Genomic DNA, 17826 nt, shown 5'->3' on the forward strand with positions numbered 1-17826 from the left:
ACGATAACATAAAATAATTGTTTTTTAAGATTTAACATTGACATCATCAAATTCACTATATGTATATACCGTACCCTAAGTTCGATAGTTAGTCATAACAGCTCTTAATAGTCAGTACAGTGCGTAAGTTCATCGTTCCATTATTAAGTACAAGTTCAAAAGTGTTTTTCGAATATACTAGAGATAGTAAAAAGTGTACCCGATGAAAAATAAAGTACAGGATAATAAAAATAAGATTAAATCTCTTTCATTATAACTTGTATCAGAACTTTTAAATTAAATAAAAATAATAAAGAAATGTTGATGTCACCATCCCAATCAACTTTTTAAAAAGATAAACAGCCCCTGGAACGTGACAGTGGATATATTTTTGTCGCTTCGAACGCTAATACAGAATGTGAGGAGATAACCTTAGAAACTCATTATTGGTAGGTGGGAATATTTCTTCATATCTTGAAAGAGCAAGAAGGGGATATGAAATGGAGAATCAGTTGTATGACCTTGATTTAATTTGATGTATCTATGTAGAATTTTATGCTGTTTTGTAGTGATGGCTTTGATATACATGTATGTATGCATTAGTGCAGTTGGTTGTTAAATCTCATATCAAATCAAACTTATTTCACTGTAAATTTCCGAATGGTAGTCACTAGAATCTTCTTCTATTCTTGCTTATCTTATCTTTACTCTCCTAATCTTCGCATTATATAATTTGGCCTACCTTACTTCATATCTAATTTTCGGCCACTTTTGTTAGTCAATTTTCTGTGTTTTTTTTTAGTATGCATTTGATTGATTATATGCATATGTATTATAGATTCATACGTCATTACCAGAAATACACATTGGCTAAAAGGCTTCTTCTTCAAACATAATTTTTCTCGCCGTACTGTATATTTTATAGTTCCAAATATTTAATATGAAGACACTGCACTTTTATATGTGATATATGATTTTATACGCTATGATTTTTTTTAAAATAAAATGAATTGATATAAAACATCTTCGACGTACTTAATCGAACCTTTCCCCTAAGGAGCAACAGCCATTAGAGAATTATTTATCTTTAATTAGTGTGACCCCTTCGTAAATGGCTAGGGACCGCTCCTAGACATACGATACCCACACTAGACAACACATACTAGTTATGTCACACAGGAGAAACCGGTCTGATGTGGGTGACTCAGAATGAAAATAAAAAAGTACACCAGGTCTTTGGGGTATCGAATAGCCAGTCCTAGTGATCGAGTGACCGACTCGTTTGTTAGGATTCGGCACGCTACACAATAAAAAAAATAAATCCCACAAATCCAATTTAAATCATCATCACCGAGCATTGTACATAGAATGTTGAGCATGATGTGACGCTCGTGATACCTACTCTCTTCCCTCGAGATCGGTGTGAGATGTTATCAACCGAGGTGTTTGGACACGTGTGCCTAGTTAGGGCCAAGCCCAATGAGTTCACCGAAACCGGTGTTTATTTTTTACGAGGTGCATCGCACCAAACTCGTTACCTCCACGACATGGGTTCTCAACTCTGGGTCTATCAAGCAATCCACCATTTCACATCCTACTGTAGTCTGGTTCGAATGATTCCACCTTTCTCCTCTAAATGCCTGTTATGCTAGTTCTCATTTTATTATTTGAAGTATCAACCTCAAGATTTATACTCCATTTCATTAAGCTTACTATCTCTATACGTGATTCTTATTGATTAGAATATCTTTGATCAATGAGTTCGCGTGTATTTTTATGCTGCTAATTTAAATTAAGTGGGCGTACGTAAGTCTTGCTAATTAATCCTTCTTCTTTTTATTATAAATCGACTTTTTTATTTTACGTATTATCGATAAAATTTGCCTCAGAAGTCTGCTCCCACTCATCTGTAGAACCAGACACTTAAGCTGGAACCTCTCAATTATGAATTTGTTGTGAAAAGCATAATATAATTAAATTATATACTGTATATAGATTTTAAAAAGCTGTATTTTTTAGAAATTTATTTAGGCGTATATTTTTTCAGTTTCAATTTCATAACATAATATTGCTTTCGGTCTTTTTTTTTACTTTATTTAAAATATATTAAAAACTTGATTGTTTTATGAAAATAAATAAATAGAGAAAACATATAAGGGAGGCACTATTTTATTTTTATAAATTTGAAAAATATCAAAATGTAACAATTTAGTATTTCATTAACCATTACCAAGTATCAGTGATATAAGGTTAAAGGTGCAACCGTACTGAATCGTACGGCACGGCATGCCTAGATAGACTCTAGCTGTTAATAGGCGTGTCTTATATCATTGTTAATTCGTACGTCCCTGTTATTTCGCCAAGTTTCTCTAACATTTCGTCAAAAATGGGAATCACCGTCAAACATATGTCAATACAATTGAAAATGCTCCCGGGGTGAAAATTTTGGCCCGACATAGATCAGACGTGCTACCGTTTTTTATCTTATAAGTGAAGTAAGAAGAGGCTAATAATAAATGTCTGCGTCCTAATGATTTTTGAATTATCTTCAAAATATTCAGACACACATTTTCTAAAAAACATTAAAACGTGACCAGGGATCAATATTGAGTACAAATCTAACTCTAATTCTAATGATCACAAAACTTCGTATTAACAAAGTAAATATGGCTTCAGATAAAGATTCTACCTAAGATAGGGAGACACAGTTTTAATTTAAGCAATTTTCCGTAAAGGAACCAACAAATTTTTGACGTCTACCTTTTCAGGCTGTAGTATAAAAGCAAATTACAGGTATTCCTCGACTTACAACGGGGATACATTCTTGCACTTCGGTCGTAAGACGAATCGGTCCTAAGTTGAATATCAAACAAAACGTTAAAATATTAAGAAAATTTATCAATTTTATTCACCTCAAAATATCTATATTGACTAATTACTCGAAAATATGCGCCATATAACTTCTTACAAAGGGCAGTGGCGTAACAGCAGCCTATGCTTTAATGTATAATAAATAATTCTGAAAAGCGTTGATTTTTTTTCGGTCGTAATCGTAAGTCGAGGACTACCTGTACTAAACTAGAATAATTTTATGAAACAAACGACAATTAATTGTAGCTCCAATTTTATGAGTTGATATTATAAAGATGTACATATTATATTTATATATGTACCTTTACTATAAGTATAAATTGATGAAGTTTTGTGACCGTGATGGAATTCGACTTTGAAATTTTGACTGATTTGTGCTTAGAATCGATCCCTGATCACGCTTTAATTTTTTCTAGATTTTATTTATGATTTTAAAATTGGTTAATGGCTTAAAAAAAAGTCGTGAACCTCTGACACCAGAATACGCACGAGGAATGCTGCTCGCGTCTAAATTTGTACAATTATGGTAAAAATCTCTAATGAAATTCCAAACTGACGAAATTCAACTTACCGTCGCGGTCGTTGCGTGCAATCCGAGCGATCGATTCGTTTTGTTCGCACGTGTATGGGTGTGTTTATTTTGACCGAATCGTTCATGCAGCAATGTAAATATTTATGGCCAGTCGACCTTATTATATTATACCTACGTTTATTTATACCTATCATACCGAAATATGTATATTTTTGAAATAATACGAATATTTTGTGGGGGACAATTTTTTTCAAGGCACTTTTTTTCGGTGTTGTTGGCGAAGTGGTGAAAATACAATTATGTCCTGACAAGCCTGTCAACGGCACAAACTTCGCAGCCAAAATTTTTGTAAGAGAGAGTGTTATTGAACGTCTCCTCCTCTTTTCACATTTTCTCTCCCTCGAGTTCGATATCGAATCCGCAGAGGGACGTCTCTTAATTTTTCCGTGCTGGATAAATAGCCCAAATCGCGCAAATAAATGAACGAGGATAGATACACGCATAAAAGGAGTTGAAAGAGCGTGTCCAGGAAATTAATTTTCGAAGGGGAGCATTCAATTCAGAGATTATTTCGCCGTGGAATAATAAAGTCGAGGAGAAAATTGGGTCTTGAGAAATTAATCCGCTTCTAATTTAAATCGTCTGCTCATTGAGAATTGTATCATTATAGTCATGCATTAATATACGGCACGGGCGTTGGATGTATATGCATGTACGTATTATATTATTTATATGATGCCATATTATATGTACACGTATGTGTGTGGATTATAAGCGTCTCATTCCAGCTTAGGTGTTATGTAAGTTTGAGCCATATGGAGGTTTAATTGACGATATACATACATATCTTATATGTATATGAGACTTGAAACAATTTTGAAGCTCGCGCTACAAATTATATACATATGCTTAAGTATTGAAGTGCATTACGTATTCTGTGTGATGTGTAAAAACAGCAATGATTGTCAACTTTAGATATTAAAATTAGAAAGGAAGTTTGCGATGCATTTTTTCAAGGACTGCATGTTGAAGGTTAGCGAGATATGTTTTTTGTTTTATATTGATTCGTTTTAATTGTAGAAGTTTAACTTTAAAGGGATTCATATGTACTTTTCCAAAAGTCTTCATATTTGACTTTTGAATAAAAATAAAGCAAAGATCTATTCGTTTTCAAAAACACAAGGGGGTTGATATATAAAGGTCGAGAACCCAGACTAAAATAAAATACTACATATTTCGGCTTAAGGCATATTGAGACTAGAATAATTCGGTAGATTTATTTATTTGTATTTCATATTGGGTCATATTACAGGTAAATATCTCCAATTTGTCGTTATGACTAAAAACATTGGTTAATAAACGTATTATTTTAACAAAAGAGCAGGGTAAACAACAATAGATTCATAAACTCGACTGTAATCATAACGAGGCAAAGAATAATGAATATATTTGAACAACCAACCATCTATTTTAAATCGGTATTTATAAAACATACAGCAGCATAGCTTGGTGGTTGCGTTAATGCTAACCGCAGAGAGGTTGCCGGGTTTGATTCCGTGGGTTGACTTAGATTGAAAATAATTTATATGATAATTTATATCCGAATATTATCTGTAGTGCTGGTCTGACCTGGATATTTGTGACTCAAAGTGCCAATTTATCTGATTTCATAGTTGAAACAGTTCCTCATCGAATTGGAAAAAAAACCATCCGACCCATATGTCATCAGTGATTGCAATACCGTTATACCGTTATACCGGGTTTTTATAATATTACTTTAAAAAATCGATGCCAATGGCGTATTGTGGGTTAGGTTGTCTGGAATTTGTTTATTTTCAGCATTGAATGTGTCAATTTAACATTGATAAATTCACAAGCAACACAAACCAACCAAATCGAAATAAATGCGATCAGACGGTCGTTTCAATTATGATCCAAACTTTCAAATGATCCCAATTTTAAATAAATACAATTGGCTAAAAATAAAATTTATTATTTCGAATTTACTTAAATCTATCTATTCATATGTCATTGTTCACCTGGGATTTATTTTGAATTATTTACGATTTAATCTAGGATATCTTTTTTTTAGAAAAGTAACCACACACAGTTAAGTAATCCACGAAAATATATTTTTTCATTTACCGGTAAATACTGGTATACGGGTAGTAGGAAAAATCATTTATCGTTTACTGGTTTATGAGATTTGACGGTAAATTGCAATCCCTAGTTATCACTAATGGAATATGATTTCAAAATTTATAATGTGTAAATATATATATATATATATATATATATATATATATATATATATATATATATATATATATATATATATATATATATATATATGTATATATGTATGTACAGAATTAATAACATAGATGTCGCTCAGGGGCAACCTAAAAAATGGAATCATGGAAAAATATAATTGGGTCCATTTACTATGCTGCCTTTCCCAAGTATAAATAAAAATATAAATCATATAAATATCTTAAGCCATATATGTATGTACATATACGCACAGAACCTTACGAAGAAGAAGTTACGCCCGGGGCTTGAATTTGCTCCCTCTCCCTTAAAATCATTTGTAATAGTTTGCTGTTAAATTAAATCTATTAAGGTTTTCTTAATTGTACATTTTTTTGAAAAAAAAAATCAACCAAAGGCTTAGCTTATAATGCACATTCAAATTCTAATTTTTGTCGCATTCAAAATTCTAATTTTTGGTAACGATTTTGCCCACCCCCCCTTTTTGAACTGATTTTTACACGCATATCTAAATATCAAAGAACAGTGATTTTCAAAATATTGTTTATTATATGTACAATTTAATAAAATTTGTTTGTAATCGATCAACTTTGTCACACGATATCTCTTATACATCCGCATATTCATCGTTAAATTACAGTAAAAATTACCTTCGCACATGTCTCGCAACATTATAATATAGATATTAAATAACGGAGAAAGTCGCTTGTTATTCACACCCAACTTTTAATATTCAATATTGAATAACAAAACAAATTCATGGCGCATTTTAACTGAACAACTCGAGACTGGGAAACTTCCCGAAAAATTATACGCACACTTTTCCGTTTTTTTTTAAACGCTACACAGTATAATAAATAATTTTCTTTCCAAGTTTTCCGTTGTAAAATATACGAGTACTTTGATACTCCCAACAACGGAAACTCCACAGTAGTTAACAAATATTAAACATCGAACAAAAGTTCTCCGTTCCGAGAATTCCGTTTATATTGATTACGACCCAAATAAATTGGCCGAACGTTTCGAAATAATTATTCCCTAAATGTATGTTTATATATACAGATATTTTATACACCCCGTCGATATTTACGCCGCTAATAATAATACATATTACATAAATAAAGCGCGCGCTTTGAATCCTCAAACTTACGCAGTTCGTTTCGCATTTATATCGTAATTGTATATATCGTTTTCAAGATTTATCGTTCGCTGAAGATTATTACTTCATCCTCGGTCCGGCTGTAACGCTTAACTGCGATTAAAATTATAACGAGCCTTTTAATTAAGGGCGTGTTTACAAAAGGGGTGAAAAGTGTGCGACTTTGCCAGGCCAAAGTGTACATAAAAGCCTATATGAATAAATTAAGCCAGCGCGTTATATCTGCTTAACGTCTGCACACTTTCACTTGATGGCTGCTGTAATTTTTTTCTTGTTGTTGCAATTAATGTTGTGATGTGAGTGTTATGTATACAGTTCAGGTCATTGATATGGGATTAATTTGTATTTTTCTTACAGTTACATATGCGGTTTTTTATTCAAATTCGTATTCAATTTATTTATTACTTAGTTATATTGAAGATAGTTAAACAAATTAAATAATATTTTGTGTGAAGTTTTGTCATGGACTTTTCAGATGTCTAAACCTAAAGTCAATAGGAAGTTAATGCAGACATTTTTACTAATATACATATGTACATACATGTTTATATGATTTTCGGTCAATGTATCTTACTAGTGATGACGTATTGATGCGCCAGAATGCTGCATAGTCCAATGCACTGAAATACGTATGGAACGCTCTATGCTCGGCATAACGAAAAAAGAAAGAAAACGGAGTATATGGTAGTTGATATCACGGAGAGAGCAATGAGATTGGAATGGAAATGAGTGGGTCACTTAAATAGAAAAGCGGACAGTATATGGACGAAAGGGGTCTACCTCACGGGATCGAAAGTGAAAAGGTCGAAAAAGCAAATATCGGAAGGCAAAGATCGAAAATCGGAAGATCTTAAGTCGAAAGATCAAAAAAAAAGAGTGCATGGTAAACGGTACTATGTATATATAATATATGTTTATCAGTGGCATGCGGTGAAATTATCTCTCTTTTTGTCATACAGCCTTGTTTAATGTGCGCGCGCAGAAACGGGAGGAAAAGCCTGTTCTTCTTGTTCCTGTTGTATCCTAGTCGCGCAAATTAAGTGAGGATGTACGACGGGGGGAGAGAGACTTTTACCGCACGCCACTGATATGTATACTAACCGTTTTTCATATGTATGCATGATAAACGAATATTTTCGGCTTTTTCACTTCGACTTTTTCACGGTCACCCGGACGAAAGAAGTGCTCGAATAGTACCTGAGATAATGTAATAGGGTGCAAGGAATGCTACAGAGGAGGTGGGTAGATGAAATTAGGAATATTTAGGAGATGAGAGTTGCCCATGATAGGTACGAATGGAAGCTTGTTGGAGAGGTCTTAACCCAGCATGGATGGCGAATAGCTCTTAATGTTGATGATACATATGTTTGTGTGTAGTATAAAAATTATCCCTGCACATTTATTTGAGTACTTTGTTTTGAAAATATGTAGATTTCTCTTATAATATGTGTATATAAAAACGGACGCGATGTATGTTTGTGGGTATATATGTGGCAAGTGCGTGGACAAGTATGGAGATTTCAAAAAAAATAAATTTTAGAATTTTCAAGAGTTATATGGATTTCGATTTCGATTTTGATTCAGGTTCCAGTTTTAGTTCCGGTTCCAATCACGATTCCTATTTCAATTCCGGTTCCGGATTCCTATTTTAGTTCCGATTTCCGATTCCTGTTTCAGTTCCGATTCCCGATCCCTGTTTCAGTTCCGATTCCAGGTTTCCGATTCCTGTTTCATTCCTGATTTCAATTAATTTTTACTATACGTATTGTAACTTCATTTTAAATCATATATACATATATCAATTAGTTTCCGAAACCACCCGTTGAAATTTCAATGGGCACAACAATAGTTATACTAATAATAGGTTGCATATCTTTAGATTCGTCGACGCTTAAATTTTCAGTATTGAGAAAAAATGTTAATTTGCAGCGTTTGGATGACTTAATTACATGTATTGACATTTCTTGATATTCATGTGATAGGAGTTTCGACAAATTTAATTAATTGTCGATAAGCTAGTGTTAAAATAGGTATGTAGTTTGAAAAAATGATAATTTTTGTTCCAGACGATAGGAAGGACGATTAATTTATTAAAAAAATGTAAAAATATTGATATAATTGAAATATACATTTATTTTTAATTTTACGTTATTATTTTTTAAGCCCACGTGTATTGGAGCGACAATACTAGAAAATATCAAACCAACAACAATATATTATATAAATTTCTATACAAAATGAGTTATTTTATTTTATTTATTTTTTCATTTAATTTACACCAAGAAGGCCTAACAGGTAAACCCAATGCACCTTCCTGGCCAAAGACAATTATATAAACATATATGTATACCATCCATATATACACAAATTCTTACACGTATACACAAATACAGATACATACATTCATAAATATAAAAATACACATATATACATATACATACATACACACCTACATATATATATATACATACACACATACATATACATATATACATATACATACACACATATATATACATATATACATATACATACATATATACATATACATATACATATATATATATATATATATATATATATATACATATATATATACATATACATATATATATATATATATATATATATATATACCCACACATATATACATACATATACATACATACACATATACATATACATATACACATACATTACATACATCCATAAACATACAAACATTATACATGCATATACACATAAACACATCAATACACATAAATAAAGATAAATTACTCATATATATATATATATACATATATATATATATATATAAACAAAAAATAGCATACATATATAAATATAGATAAAACCAACATACATACACATTATGCTAAATAATAACATTACAAAATGAAAACAACATGTGTAAATATGTATGTAGCTAGAAGTCATTTAAAATATGCTGCCTGACAGAACTGTATGATGAAGTAAAAACATCAAGGCTCCCAGAAAGCAGGTTAAATAGTCCAGCAGGTTATAATATAGTAAATGAGTCACTCAGTACTACATACATACATACAAATCAAAGTCACGCCATGTCTATTTATCTTTTATTTCTATACAAATATTATATGTACATACATATGTGCGAAGATTAGTTTAAATCGAATTTGTATACAATGCAGTGTGATACGTATAATATATTACGGAAGTGAACACCCCTCAACTTTCACAAAGAAGGGAAGATTTAATGAAGAAAGTTCTCGAGCGACGATTTTCTTAAGTGGCTCTAGTCGAACCTCGCAATGAAAGATTTCTCCTCATTCGATTCGGAAAAACTCAACGTTGAAAGTTTTTAATGAAAAATGGCATCAGTCGATATATGTACACACATACACACACATAGTCTCTCGACAATCTAATTTCGGCACCCCTTAATTATTTAAACGGCGATCGGCGAACCTGCATTGAACCCCTTTCCGGTCCATCCATTCTTTTCGAATTGTTCACCCCGTCAATGGGGTCGTTATAGTAAAGCGGCTAACTTTTATTGCCATCTCAGTATCCGAAAAAAGTGCAATTCTCTCGACTGGGTTATAAAACATCCGACGAATCCGTGATCTTTTAGCCCTTGAATGTCCACTTTCCTATCTGGAATCTCCCTTATTGCAATTCGTACGATTGACGTTTTTTATTCGACAGGTGTTTAGTCCCAGAAGTGGGGTCTTTTATTGCATATTTTATCTCTTTGTGAGCACTTTCGAGGACTCAAGCTACTATATAAATCTACTATCTCGTAGGTTTTTAAATCCTAATCTAAACAGTATTATCTAATAAGTCGTATTTCATTTCTAGGGTTGCCCCTTCGTTTAACGACGTTATGTTTGTCGAAGTTATAAAGATACTCAAGCTTAATAGTGTTAGTTCAACCAATCTTAAGAATATAGTCTTGGAACTCTCCGAGGTCGTCGTTTCTGATAACTTTTTTTGAAAAGGTAATTGAAAGGATGGCTTTGTGACATAGTAATCGGCAGTGCCAATTTTTGTATCTAATATATAATTTCGAAAGCGACTTTGTATGTAAGTACCATTAGTTGGGAACTTCGTAAACAATACAAATTTTCTATGACGACAATTCAATTGGTTGAATATTATATTTTTCTCGATTCAAATAAGTTTAATAAAAAAACAAATGAATATTTACTATTAGATTCGCCATGTTAACGCTGTTTATATTACAAATACTGAGCGAAGCCGGGTAAAACAACTAGTATCTAATACTTTGGAAATATTATATAAAACAATTCAGCCACTTGAAGTTCTGGGAATCGAAAAAAGCAGCAATACTAAAAACAGGAAAAGTTCTGGGTATAAGGAAGCGAACGATAATACATAAATTTTCTGATCACACTAAACTTTCAGTTTTAATTATTGAAATTGTAAGATAATTTCAGTAATTAATAATTTTAAGAATATTATTTTATTTTTATTCAATTAATCATGTAGACTCGTCTTACAGATCGCTTCAATGCGGCGAGTGTACTATACAGATCAAGAAACATACCAAATTATATATTAATCCATAATTATTACTTATTTTTACATTATATATGGCAAATATGACGGTAAATAGACGGTCAAATATGGCATTAAACAATGAAAGCATTTTTACTTACCTCTTATTAATTATATGATACGACCAATAAACGTTTATTTATGTATGTACATATACAATACGAATTTTATACGATAATCATCTACAGAGACATCTATGGAGAAATTTTTTGCAGATTTTTTTTTATACAAAACGACGAACCTTGGGATGCTGTATAACTCAAGATTTGCGAAAGAAATAGGGCGAGATAATGCCAATTTTACAGGAACCGTTTCAATGAAAATCAGAGAAATTGGCAAACTCTGATAAGAAGCGATCGATCTCGAGTCACAAACCAAGGTCTGGCCAGCAGCGGGACTCTGTTGGGAATCGAAAGCTTAATATGCTAACCACTAGTCCACATCGCTGGTTTATATATTTGGTACATTGAATACGCTGCGTGTAATGCAAAATTTAATATAAAATTTACCCAATAGCATATCTTGGTGGTTGCGTTATTAATGCTAACCGTCGATAGGTTGTCCCGTGGGTTGACCTCGATCGAAAATAAATTATTCCGAGTGTTACTGTAGTGTTGCTGGTTAAATTTGGATATTTGTTACTCCAAATACGTACATATGTATGTATGTATGTACGTACGTTCATTGGATGTTTAAAAACTATGAAGGGGACACCAAAACAAATTATATGTACCAGGGGTGTGTATCAAAAAATATCAAATGCAGAATATTCGAATTTAGAACCAGCAGCATAGCTCGGTGGTTAGCGTGTAATGCTTTAAACTGAGTGGTCACGGGTTCATTCCCTAGCCCGGTGCTGCTGACCAGACCTCGGATATGTGACTCCAGGTCAATCGTTTCCTATCAGAGTTTGCGAATTTATCTGATTTCATCGTTAAAACAGCTCTTCATCAAATTGACAAAACCATTCCACTTCAAAATTAAATTTATGTCCTACATAGATGTCCAAGTTTAATAATAAAAGCAACCCCAAAATGGCATCAAAGGAAAATATAAAATCAAATCTATCGGCTAAACCGCCTTTCCAAAGTATTGAATGAAATAAAAATACGCCGTTGTGAGATAAAAGCAGTGAAATAATGTAATAATGAAGTGATGATTTCTTAAGTTGATACGTTATTCTCTACTTTGTATTTCTTATATACAATAATTAGTTAAGATCATTTTTAATAGGTTCTCATGTTTCATACTTCTTCACAAGCACGTGTTACTGGTTTTCGCATATCATATTTAACAATATGTAGGGAAATAGTTCACATATTCTGCTAGAGTTTAAGAACTTATTTTCCGGTTTTACTCGTAACAAACCATGCACGGCGTAGTTCTAAAATGGAATTAAAACATTAAAAACTTAATTACAATGATGTGTTGACTTTTTTAACAAGCGGAACGTACGTACATACGTTGGCCAAAGTAAACTGTGGGTTTATGTAAACTTTAACCCACGCTTTCGTCTCCTACCGTCAAACACGCTAATCACCAAAGCAAACGAAGCCTCACACTGACGAGCTAAACTGTATAGATGATAGTTTCAGACTCTTCTTAATTATTCGGTGCGGTGTTAAATCCGAAAAAAACATCCTTGTTGTAAAACATTGTTTTTTCGATGCTTTTTTTATTGTTTTTTTTTTGTTTATTTTAGTTTTATGATTGTGTTTGTGTTCTTGTGCAGGTTTTGTGTGTCGCTTCAAGATATCTCCGAGGTTTTACTTTAGTCTTATCTGATGCTGGAGTAAGTCGAGTGTGGCGCTCGTGTAATCCACTGGAAATGTTTGGACGTCGAAACTGATTGGAAACGACGGTAACACAACTCTTCCTACTTTTGCTCTTATTTTTATTTAAAATAAATTGTATTATGTTTACTATTTTTCTAGTATAAACTAGTGCTAGGAGCTTTGAACATTATTCTAGTCTTTAATTCATGCATGATCATAAGGGATAACCCAACAAATTAAAACATACATAATTTAGTTTCATGAGCTGAATGGTTCATAATTACAACTTTATTTTATTTTATTTTACATAGATATATATGAAGGTGACACAACAACTCGTTCACAGATTTTTCGTAAACCGAGGATGCGCTCCAGGCATTGCGTATATGGCCATATCTTTTCTCATCCCGTCTGTTCACCAAGATCTCGTATACTAACTATGCCATTACGTATGCAGCCATCTCTTTCACAGACCGTCTGTTCACCGATAACAGACGGTCTGTGAAAGAGATGGCTGCATACGTAATGGCATTGTAAACGAGATCTTGGTGAACAGACGGGGTGAGAAAGAGATGGCCGTATACGTAATGCCTGGAGCGCATCCTCGGTTTACGGAAAATCTGTGAACGAGTTGTCAGGTAACCAGATAAGCCTAAATATAGCCATACCAGGAAAGCCTAACAGGTAGACCCCAATGCGCATTCCTAGACAATTAATTACGAACATTGCAGCATTTTTTATTACACAAATCGCTGTATTTCGAGAGGCGAATTAATGAATCAATCCATTTATTGATTTAGACTTGTACATATTTTTTTTTACATATTGTACATAAATCAAATTCAGATATTTGTGACATAGCGTGTAGGATGATTTTTGTCAATTTGATAGAGGAACCGTTTCAACAATGAAATTTGATAAATTGGTAAACTCTGATAGTAAACGATCTACTTGTAGTCACAAATATCCAAGTCTGACCAACAGTATTAAAGATTAGCCCGGTATCGAACCCGGTAACCCGGTAATTTGACAGAAAAATTGCTTGTTGCTGAAAAGTATATACAAAAAGCAAAATGCTGTAGAAGTTTTTCGTAGCTAGTTATTTATCTGCCGACAAATCTAACCGTCAGTGAGCTACTGATACGGCCCAGTTTCTCAGCTTCACATATAAGATTATATTCCTTAAAACCTACACGATAAAATACTAAAAATTTGCATAAAAAAATAAAGCGACGTTTGAAATCTATGTTAGTACACAATGAAACTTTTCCCGAGTGACCATTTGTCCGGCATTAACCCTACATATTATATTACACAGTTTCACCCCACGCATGTCTAAATATACACACATGCGTATGTAGGATCGTAATTTATTTTTCGTATACATTTATTGTGTAATAGATAAGTAGAGGTACGCATAAAAATTGTATGTGTAATAATGAGCGAGGAAGGGGCACAATAGTCGCGTGGGGATTCCATTCGTGTCGTCGGTTTTATACGGCTTGTATCGATTGTATATTTATTGTATAAAATGGGAATGGTGTTGTCGGTGGGAAAAGGGAAAGGGTCACCACACCGCATCGGAATCGACATTTAATTTCGGTCACGAGATCAGGGACTCCCCCGGGAAGGGTGTCCACTCGAACAGGGACAATGTGTCCCCCGTTGCTTTTTTTTTCACGTTTTACAAATCTATCGTGTGAATTTTTCACACGTTTCACAGCCCGTGCGAATTTCCCTTATGTATGGAAAGTTTTAGTGCGGATCTTGGATCTTTCTAATCTAATATAATGCATATGTAACGCGAATTCGGGGTAAATTGACACTTTGCATGCGTGTCGAGCAAAAACTTTACGATGAGTCCTTTTTTTTACCTACGATTTGACCTGTAATTTCTTCACTCGCGTGCCTGAGTCGAAATTGAAGTAATTTGACATTTATTGTAATCTAATCACAATTTAATGGAATTGACATTACATGGTCAGTATTCAAGTTTACGCGCTTCGGTTTGATTTTTATGAAATCATCTTTATATCGAATCAGAATTTAATATGTTCAGTGTTAATGAAATTGGCACAATTTCAACAGAATCGACGCAATATGTTTTGTATTTAATGAAATCATCGTCGTTTGAAGCATTTGCGTTTAATGTAATGTACACCGTTGGTACTTATTGCGATCAAAGCTTAATATAGTCATTTAATTAAATTTGGTGCATTTTTCAATAGAATATAATGAAATGAAATCATATTCAATATCATTATTATTTTGTTCATTTACAATGTTATAAACGTAAATGCTATAAAATTGATTTATTGTAATCAAATCAAAGTATCAGAATTAGGATCATTATTTTTTATGGTAGAAACATTTTCGATGGTCAAATGATTATATATGTATCTACATATATTACAGTCCAATTGCTCAATCCGGTTCGTTCTTAAACATACTAGTTTGTTCATACACGAACTATTGGTTTTACTACACTCACCAGGTATCGCATGAATCATTTAGCTGTTATGTAACTTTTGAGCTGTCGAAACTTTTGAGATGTCAAAATGCCAAGTATTTAACAAAAATTCTATTGATAACTGACTTACCTCGATAAAATAAACGAATTTTTGTTATTAATCAACAAGAATAGTCGAAATGTGATTTTTTTAAGTGGAATTTTATTTAATTATCATATAAATATAATTTAATATATTATCCCTATTAATTCAATTCAGATTCGGGTTAATACGAGTACGAGCTTTTTGCCCGCAATTTTACCGATTTAAAGTTTAGCACACTTCCAATTAACCCTTTTAAACGAAAACAAAAAATAGTGTGGTCAGAACACCATCCCAATAAATATGTTTCAATAGAAAAAACTCAATATAAAATAGTATTAACAGTGGGAAAAAATCCCAAGTAAAAATACGTACTTTTGACTTTTGATTTGAATTGGACGACTACTTAGAGAGATTTTAAAGCTGAAAAGTACTACAAATGAAAGATAATATACCTGAATATTGATTCCAATATTCACTTTGAACAGGAAATTGACAGATTTTGAGACATCGACCGAACAACACCAAGATATACAAAAATTGCGCGATTTAAATAACACATACATATATATCTGAATCTCGAGCCAATCAACATATTTTATTACCAGATTCGTGTTTACTGGGCATATATCTATAAGAAAAGTCATATCTCGTCTCTGAACCATTTTTCGTGTCAAACATTGTACATAATTTGTGCATGGACAAACTATAATACATAGTTCGTTTGTCAATTTGTTATTTTGTGTACACTAAAACTGACTTGGTTCGTGTGTGAACAAACTAGTATGTTGATGAACGAACGAAATGTAACATATTATTTTACACGTTATATGTATGTGTATATATATGTACATGCGAGTGTATGAAAGAAGTTAACATGACAGGAAACGAAGTATGAAATAGGACCGCTTCAGGACTAGACGTATGTAGTATGTAAATATGTACATTTTGTGTAAAATTACACCCGTCATTTTAGACGGATCAGTCTACTATTTTATCCAAAGTTGGATAGAACTCCATTATGCGAATTTAGAAAAAGGGATACGTTTCGTCTGATGTTCAATATATTATACATATGTCCACGTAGGCTTCTTTTTTATGCATGTGTGTGTGTCGCAATCGTTGTTGTCTGCTTTTTTAACTTTTCCCCTTATTTTTTCTCCTCCTTATTCTATTCTTTCGGCTCTCGTTTCTCTTCTTGCGCCAACAAAAGACGAATTTATCCCGAAGTCGAGTGAAAACGGTGGATTTATTGGGGAGTTTCGTGTTTTATTTGAAAATTTGCAACTTTGCCTTGCGTTATTTACGTATCGGTTTTATTGAGCGTGACCTCCCCATTCCCACCCTCAAGCCCCCCCTTTTCCCATTGTACAGCCAATATATCACGCCATTGAAACACTACGGCGACTATTAATACAGCATTAATGCCTAGAAATAATTATTCGCGTGATTAATAATCGAATCGTATATATTGCTTTATAATTTCAATTATTATTTATCTTCTTAAGTATTTATCTTTAACTGGTTTATGCGCCACTTTGTATTATAGACTCTTCGTTTATATACCATTGCAGTTATGAAACTGCAATTGAATGTCTACAGTTACAATTATATCGTGGTGTCTTTCGACTCGGTCTCCGTGACGAGCTAGAATTTTAAATTACAGAAAACACAAATATCGGAAGGCAAAGATCGAAAATCGAAAGATCTTAAGTCGAAAGATAAAAAAAAGGGTGCATGGTAAACGGTACATACTTACTTAATTTGCGCGAGCAGGATACAACAGGAACAAGAGGAACAGGCTTTTCCACCCGTATTAATGTGCGCGCGCAGAATACGGGAGGAAAAGCCTGTTCCTCTTGTTCCTGTTGTACCCTGCTCGCGCAAATTAAGTGAGTATGTACCGTTTACCATGCACCCCTTTTTTTGATCTTTCGACTTAAGATCTTTCGATTTTCGATATTTGTGTTTACTGTAATTTAACATTCTGGCTCGTCACGTAGACCCGACCCGTCTATATTTGAAATAAGTCCATTTTTCTTCATTTCGAGAAAAATTTAATGTAATGTTTTGCGTTTAAAAATTTTTAAAAATACCCGTGACCTGTAATACGTTTATTCTGCTTTT

At 33.0% G+C, this 17826-nt stretch overlaps 1 protein-coding gene across 3 annotated transcripts in view; it reads left to right on the top strand.

Annotated features, from left to right (window-relative positions):
- The window catches only part of sfl (N-deacetylase and N-sulfotransferase sfl), a 176722-nt gene that overhangs the window by 27175 nt on the left and 131721 nt on the right, over positions 1-17826 (top strand). For 2 of the 3 annotated variants that reach the window (XM_077444023.1, XM_077444021.1), the window contains exon 2: positions 13105-13233. The exons of the other annotated variant lie outside the window; for it this stretch is intronic. The gene's annotated coding sequence lies outside the window, so the exon portion shown is untranslated. The remainder of the gene's footprint in view (positions 1-13104; positions 13234-17826) is intronic. 3 annotated transcript variants of the gene reach the window in all.

Source organism: Arctopsyche grandis, chromosome 13, assembly GCF_051622035.1.
Source record: "Arctopsyche grandis isolate Sample6627 chromosome 13, ASM5162203v2, whole genome shotgun sequence".
NCBI classification, from domain to species: Eukaryota; Metazoa; Arthropoda; class Insecta; order Trichoptera; family Hydropsychidae; genus Arctopsyche; species Arctopsyche grandis.